Raw genomic sequence first — 7661 nt, 5'->3', positions numbered from 1 at the left:
CACACATGCAAACTCCACTGAGGATGGCTGAGAGTGGAATTGAACCCTGGTCTCCTAGCTGTGAGGTCTGCACGCTAACCACTAGACCGCCGTGCCGCCACACTTACTTCTCTTTTCAATGAAACACGTCTCAGCTCGGCTTGCTGTCTTCTCTTTGATTGTGGCGTATCTTTCTCCTCATCAGACGCACAATGACATCATTTAACGGAGACGGTGCTGGAGGTCGACATCATCCGCTGCCTGTCAATCATCATCAACGCCCTCCAGGAAAAAGGTTTATCTGCTGCTGACGGACTGACAGATCGGTACCTATTCATGTATGTGTGCTGATTTTCAAATGTGCCGTCTACACATGAGGTAAGTGACAAATAAATGAGGAAAAAAATGCTTATATATTTAAGGCTTCAAAACCATTCAGGAGGGTTTTTCATACCTTCTTTGTCCTGGTTGACAAAAATAAAGCCCCTATAATGCTTGAACTAGCTAGCTAATGAAAAAAGGGGCCAAACAAGATGAAAACGCCAAAAAGTGTATTAGGTATTAAAGGTCCATTTTAGTCAGTTTACTTAATTTGTGCTATGCATAAGTTGCTTAACTCTGCTATCTGAGTTTAATTAATACTCTGTGTGGACAAAAATGAAAATGCACCACTGTAACCAATTCTCCAACTATGGTTTTTGTGGGATTTTACAACCTTTAAACAGCAGATGTTGCACCTATTTCTACTATTTCTAATACATACTATTCTACTATTGTTGCAGTTGCTAATGATTTACAGTGAATGAATCTTTTGTAACCGTGAGATGGAATTTTGTGGCGCAGGTCCATTTCTGCTCATGTGTTTGTACAGTTCTTTGTGTTTTCACAGGGTGTGTGTGTGTGTGTGTGTGTGTTCCGCTCGGACAACCGTCACAGGCTCATGCACTCGCTGTCATCCATGATGGTGCGTACAGTATGTTTACACATGGCACACTGTGGGACTGTGTGTGTACCGTGTGTGTGTGTGTGTGTGTGTGTGCTTGTCATGAGCCTGCAGTCTGGAGTCATGCTCCAGGCCCGACACTCAAGCAACGGGGTGGCCCGGCGTCCCACAGGCCCCATGGCTCCAAGCCTGACCCGGAGAATGTTCCAGATCTGTGAAGAAGCTCCATCCGTTTGTGCACTTACCGTTTGAATGTGTGTGTGTGTGTCTGTGTCACTGATTAGCAGACAAGAGGTTTATTGATGCTCTGCTAAATGATGTTCCCAGAGCAGATACGCAGCTGACGAAGAGGAGTAGGAAGACTCACAAAGCTAATAATACTAGAAGGGGGAAGAAGATTAGATTTTTTTATTGGTTTCACAGACACCCGCACACATACAGTATACACACACGACTATTATGCTTGTAGTCACTGTTATTACTACCTTTAGACTGTGATGGCGGCAAGCATTACTTTTGACTGTATTTGCATCGAAAGTTATGTAGAAATATCAAATATCCTAAAATGAACACTGATATTGAAATGAGAAAAATAAAAATCACCGATATAAAAATATTGCCTGTATTGCAAATGGAATGGAAATGTAAAAAAAAGTTATCTTTTTTTTTTTTTAACTCGGAACACAGACGGTGGGGACCGAGGGAAAAGAGAATACAGCTATACAAACCCTAAAACAAAAAAAACAACTCATGATTACATGACGTGCGGCACGGTGGTCGAGTGGTTAACGTGCAGGCCTCACAGCTAGGAGACCAGGGTTCAATTCCACCCTCGGCCATCTCTGTGTGGAGTTTGTATGTTCTCCCCGTGCATGCATGGGTTTTCTCCGGGTACTCCAGTTTCCTCCCACATTCCAAAAACATGCTAGGTTAATTGGCGACTCCAAATTGTCCATAGGTATGAATGTGAGTGTGAATGGTTGTTTGTCTATATGTGCCCTGTGATTGGCTGGCAGTCCAGGGTGTACCCCGCCTCTCGCCCGAAAGACAGCTGGGATAGGTGACCCTCGTGAGGAAAAAGCGGTAGAGAATGAATGAATGAATAAAAATATTGCCTGTACTGCAAATGGAATGGAAATGTAAAAAAAAGTTATCTTTTTTTTTTTTAACTCAGAACACAGACAGTGGGGACCGAGGGAAAAGAGAATACAGCTGTACAAACCCTAAAACAAAAAAAACACAACACAACACACAACACCTCATGATTACATGACTTCAGAGGGGACAGACAGAAAAAAGATTAAAAAAAAAACATCAATTAGTACATCTGAAACGATGACATACAGGAAAGACAGAACAGAACAAAAAAAGACAGAAGAAAGGGGCAGGGAGAAAAGAGAGAACATAGGACATGAAAAGAGAGACAGCAAAAGAAAGCAACATCAGAGGCGTGTATTTGCCACAAGAGGGGACACACAGAGAAAATAACAAAACACAACATAGATGATTGCTTGAATTATGATAAGACAGACGAAAAGAAAAACACAAATAAAGGCAACAAAACTGGCTAATACTTAGTTTAAGAGGGGACATACAGAGGGAAGACAAAAAAAACACTGGGTATTATGTCCAAAAACAAAAATAAATCATCAGCATCAACACTATTGCATGGTTTAAGAAGGGACAGACATAGAGAATGAACAGAGCAAAAGCCAAGGTACCAATAAACAGCAGCAACCACACCTCCTAATAATTGGCTTAAGATAGGGCAGAGAGAAACGACAACAACAAGGGTGACAATTTAGAATTTCCGAGGCGATAGGCCAGTAGCGTGTATACAAATATCTATTAACGTGATACAAGTGTGCATGTAAACATATGGAGCGTCTTTATGTAGGCGTTCTCCTGGGCACTATAATCCACTGTGTGTATTGCGTGTCTACACGGGTTTGTATCAGTCGCTACATGTGTGATCAGTGGGATGTTTGTGTGTTGTTGCAGCACGGTCCCACGATGGCCGTTCCCTCTGCTGCTCCAGAAGACGCCTGCACGGGCGATAGCATTGTGTCCCTGTCCAAAGACCTGCCGGCTGCCCTATTCCGCCATGTCTTTATCATGCTAATACAGCCAGAAGCAGGGAGGCGGGAGGAGAGGAACGATGGCACCATAAATAGAGGAGAGGTAATCTTTCCCCTCCTCTCTTTTCTTTCTCTCTGTCCGCCCTCCTTTCTTTGCCTCCCCCCTTTCCTCCGCCGCCTTTCTTCTCATGCCCGCACCCTCTTCATCTGCCGCTTCCTTATCTCAGCCCTCACTTCTTTGATAATCCCTCTGAACATTGTCTTCATAATTACACACAACAATGATTTCCATCCTTGCAGGAGAAATGTGCACTAAGAATATTTCATATTTCACAGGGAGTGAGAGAGAGAATTAATAAGTTGGGCCTCTCTCCTGCATGTGTGTGTGTGTGTGTGTTGTTTTAACACGACTGTTACATTATGCATGCTGACAGCCTGTCCTGTTCCCTTTAAAGGCCCATCTTGTTTCCCCATTATATCTGCTTTCCCAGTTAATAGAGCTCTTTGTGTGCCACTTCCCTTCATGCACACGCTGTTACAACACAAAAGGTCAACGCCGCTACGACCTGACACAGTCACCGCCGCCATCACTCGCTCCGGTGACGATCGCCCTACAGCGGACTTACATGTTTTCATATAAACCAGTAGAAGCGTAACTTTCTTTGTTTTGCTCCTTCGTCAGTACATGTTTCTTTGTCAGTCCTTCCTCCAGCTTTCGTGCATGATTCTACTATGTTAAAAACAGAAACTATTGATTTTGACGTGTCAGTAGTGGGTTCCTATCAGTATGCTACAAGTCAGTCTTTTTTATTCTACATTTTCAAGAATTTTGAAAAATGTCCAACAATGTTTGAGGTTTCTTGTGATAGAAGTAACAGTACAAATTAGAAAAATTTAACCCATCTTCTTCATACTTTTTGATCTAGAAAGAATTGTATTGAATTTGAACTTAGGTCGAAAAAGAACTTAATAATTTATGTTTTCAAATATTTATTTGTCCCATCTATTGATTTATTTTAGAAACCGAAAAAAACAAAAGTGTTCTTACTTTTTATTTATTTGTATATGAAGTACATATGCCCTATCCTTGTTTTTGGAAAAAGTCTTTGGTATACTTTGTACTTTATTCTTTGCTGACTCAAGCTAGCTGTTTCCACAAAGCTTGCACTGGCTTTTTTTTTTTTGTGTCCGATTTAATGTTAATATGAGAGTGGTGTGTAGTCAGGGCCAGCAAAGCCTTCTCTGCTGGCCTAAATTCTATCAAAAGCACAGACCCACATTTGCAACTTAAATGCTAGTATGTTCCATGAAATTGTATTAATTTATTCCAACAGTCTTTTATCTTCATTTAGTAGTATGTGTCTTGGCTGTAGTACTTCCTGTAAGGTACGTATGTCTATGTTTGATTTTTTATTTTGTCTAATCTGATTGAGGGTTCTTTGTGTTGACATACCAGGGAATACCAGGGGAATATCATATCAGGGAATCAGGGTGCTGGCCCATGTCACCTACACATTGTTAGAAATTGAGTTCATATTTTGCCTGTCAGAGCAGTAACATCAGAACTTTTACACCCTCTGATTGGTTGATGAGAGTAAAACTGTTGAAAGCGTCAGGTGCACCGTTGACTATGTATTTGACGCTATGGAAATACAGTATTGGTATCCCCTGTTTTTATTGACCTGTGGCACATTGTAGACATGGAATTAAACAAAAAAACAAAGGAAAATAACAGCAAAAAGGTGTAATGTAGTGAGGAAAACCTGAAATATTCATACTAAAAATGAATTTTAATATGCTTTATCACCTATGACACAAAACTGACTTTATTTATAACAAATGTCTTTTTTTCCCTTGCATCCATGTGGCCCTCACTGGAAAGTCCTCTGTGTTCGGGGTTCCCATTAGGTTTAGGGCTAACCCCTAACGCTAAAACTAGATCATTACTTGTTTCTCAGCACTCTATACAATTTAAAAACCAACCTTCTTCAAGGTAATGCATGATTTAATGATGTCAAAAAAATCTAAATTGAAATGAGAAAACTTCTTGCCAGCAATGCAAAATGTTTGACTGACTTTCTTCGTGCTTTTAGGATATGTTCTACGCATCTGATATAAGACGTTTAAGATATCTGAGGGTCAAAACTCAGATCAGTAAGTATGGATTAGTGTTCTGTATCAGAACAAGCGCCCCATTCATCATGAATGATATACACACTGAGGTCAAAAGTGGATCTGTATATTAAGTGTTTTATATGACGTTTTTTTTTATTTTGTCAAGAACCCCATTGACTTAGTTAGATGTTTTTAATTTACCTTTAAATACATAGTGCTTTATAATTTCCTAAATCCATCAGATGTGCAATTTGACTGCAAATGAAATGACTAAAATATGCAGTGATTGTATTTGATGGCACCAATTCCTTATTAAACGCAGCTATGACCATCATTCCCCGCACAGCTCACCATAATTCCTTTGAGTTAAGACATCCTTTGGACACTTTTCCTTACAAATGACATAAAGGCAGTGAGAAAGTGTGCGTCTGAATACGTTTGCATAAAATCTTCTCTTCATTATAATAAGGCACATGAAATCATATCTGATCATCCACTTTTCTGTTGTTTTTTTTTTCTCTCCTTCCCTGTTCCCTCTTTGACCTTGTGAACATCCCTCATGTGAGTTCAGGCCTGCGCCGCTGATCCATGGATGCTAATGGGCCTTCCTGCTGCTTCCATAGCACACACCATTGCTGCTGCAGGAACACCCAGAGGCTCTCTTCATGTTTGTTTTTGGTTTTTTTAAAAAAAAAAGGTACAAATGAAAACTGAAAGAACAACATTTGTGTGTGTGTGATACTCATGTACAGTACACGTGTCCACGTGTGTGTGTATGTATGTGTGTATGGAGATGATTTCACGGTGAGGATTAAAGAGGGTCAGGTATGATATCTTGTTTCCTGTGACCCGCTCATCACAAGCTTTCCCACACTCATCACTTGACTCTATCACATCCCTCAACCCAAACACACACACACATGGCGCTGAGCTAGCTAGTAAATCCACATTATCTCCAGATACCTGTGCATGTGTGCCTAAATGTCCATTTGTGGGTGTGTGTAACGTTATATTCTTGTCATACTCAACACTCCAGAGTGAGTGTGTGTGCGTGTTTCCTGCAACTCATTGCAGGTTATCATAACAACTGCTTCTCCTGTCAGCAGCCCATAATGTCAGATTTACAGGGTTGCCCCGGACCCTAGCGGGGGTTACTGTGGCTGAGGGATTCTACAGCATTTGACAGTCAGAGAGACCATCTATCACGCATAGAAACTGCCAAAAAAATTGGAAAATAGAGCAACAAAGTAACTTGCAAAAAATAAAAAATGTTTAAAAAAAAAACACAAATTATGAAAAGATGCATTTGTGCAAATCAAAATAATATATAACAAATGCCATATGTCTAATGGATGCCAGGTACTCTCTGCAGTTAAGTACATATGTGATATGTCTACTGTGATTATACAAGTCAAAATTTATAAGTTTTCTATGTGAAAGACAACTTCTCTCTGTTTCTCTGTGCTTAGCTAACTTTGCAGTAAAACTGTTTGTCTTTGTACAGCGATGATGTGATCAAAGGCACGCTCTAACACTTTTAAATGTTCCTCGCCGGCACTGATGCGTAAAAAAACACAAATAAATCTCGGGGATGTATCAAGGCGCATGATCCTGTGCCACATTTTGAATGTTTTGTTCTTATCAGGCTTTTTTCTCATTCTTTATCTCATCTTGATATATCTTTTTTAATTCTTATCGTAATAGACTATTTCATGCACCGATGCCTGTTTTTAACTCGCTATGCAGCAGTGATGAGGTACAATTGGTTTGTTATGCTCCTGTTCGCTGTCTTTTATTGCTTCTCTTTTGTTCTTTTTATCCGCCCATATCCGGAACTAGCTATTTTGTCCTCAAAGACAGAAAGGGGTCAAAAGTAAGAATGTTAAATTGTATTATTTATTTAGACCCAGAGAGACAGCAACATGGTAGCAATGTATGCTGTTAATGTTAATCCTGACTAGCTTGGATTGGATCACCTGTGGGGAAGCTTACTCCATATTCAAATACCCCAACACTTTAAATAAATAAAATCACACATGGTGCTCAGAAAGCAACTCACATTATAACCAATGTCATCTTTTTAAACAAAGACATGGCAATGTCTTTGCAAGCTTTGGGATCTTTTTTTAGTTTTTAACACCCCTTGAGTTTTTGAAAGATGGTACAACCAGAAAGTATATTTGACTTGGGCGGACCTGTTGACTGTTTGACGAGTCCAAGAGGCATGTGAGTAGCAAAGTTTACTCACACAAATATAAGCTAGGCTAGCGAGCATTTGGTGGCAAAAGAGGCCTTTTTCACACTCATGTTATTTGTGTTTTTAAGCTAGTATCTGCTTTAGTGAACCTTGAATGAATGTGTGTAAGACAACACAAGCTAACTTTTAGGGCATAGCTAGTCATCTGTTCTCATTTGGTTGATTTCCATGCACACTAACATTGCCTGCCACAACATTACAGCATTACCATTACAATGAATAACTAACAGCATCTTTAGACCTTAAATGATCACCTGTATGTTATTGAAATGAATTTTCCAGAGGTTTT

General features: G+C 39.9%; 1 long non-coding RNA gene across 1 annotated transcript; it reads left to right on the top strand.

Annotated features, from left to right (window-relative positions):
- The first annotated feature begins 696 nt into the window (after positions 1 to 696).
- Positions 697 to 5831, top strand: LOC131140703 (uncharacterized). Its single transcript, XR_013628086.1, has 4 exons — positions 697 to 943; positions 2924 to 3103; positions 5094 to 5154; positions 5687 to 5831. It is a non-coding gene; the product is annotated as an uncharacterized LOC131140703 (long non-coding RNA).
- Positions 5832 to 7661: the final 1830 nt, after the last annotated feature.

The sequence above is a fragment of the Doryrhamphus excisus genome, linkage group LG9 (assembly GCF_037039965.1).
Source record: "Doryrhamphus excisus strain RoL-2023G ecotype Guam linkage group LG9, RoL_Dexc_Guam_v1.1, whole genome shotgun sequence".
In the NCBI taxonomy this organism is placed as follows: domain Eukaryota; kingdom Metazoa; phylum Chordata; class Actinopteri; order Syngnathiformes; family Syngnathidae; genus Doryrhamphus; species Doryrhamphus excisus.
Note: the sequence above shows the minus strand (reverse complement) of the source record. Positions and strands in the feature narration are given on the sequence as shown.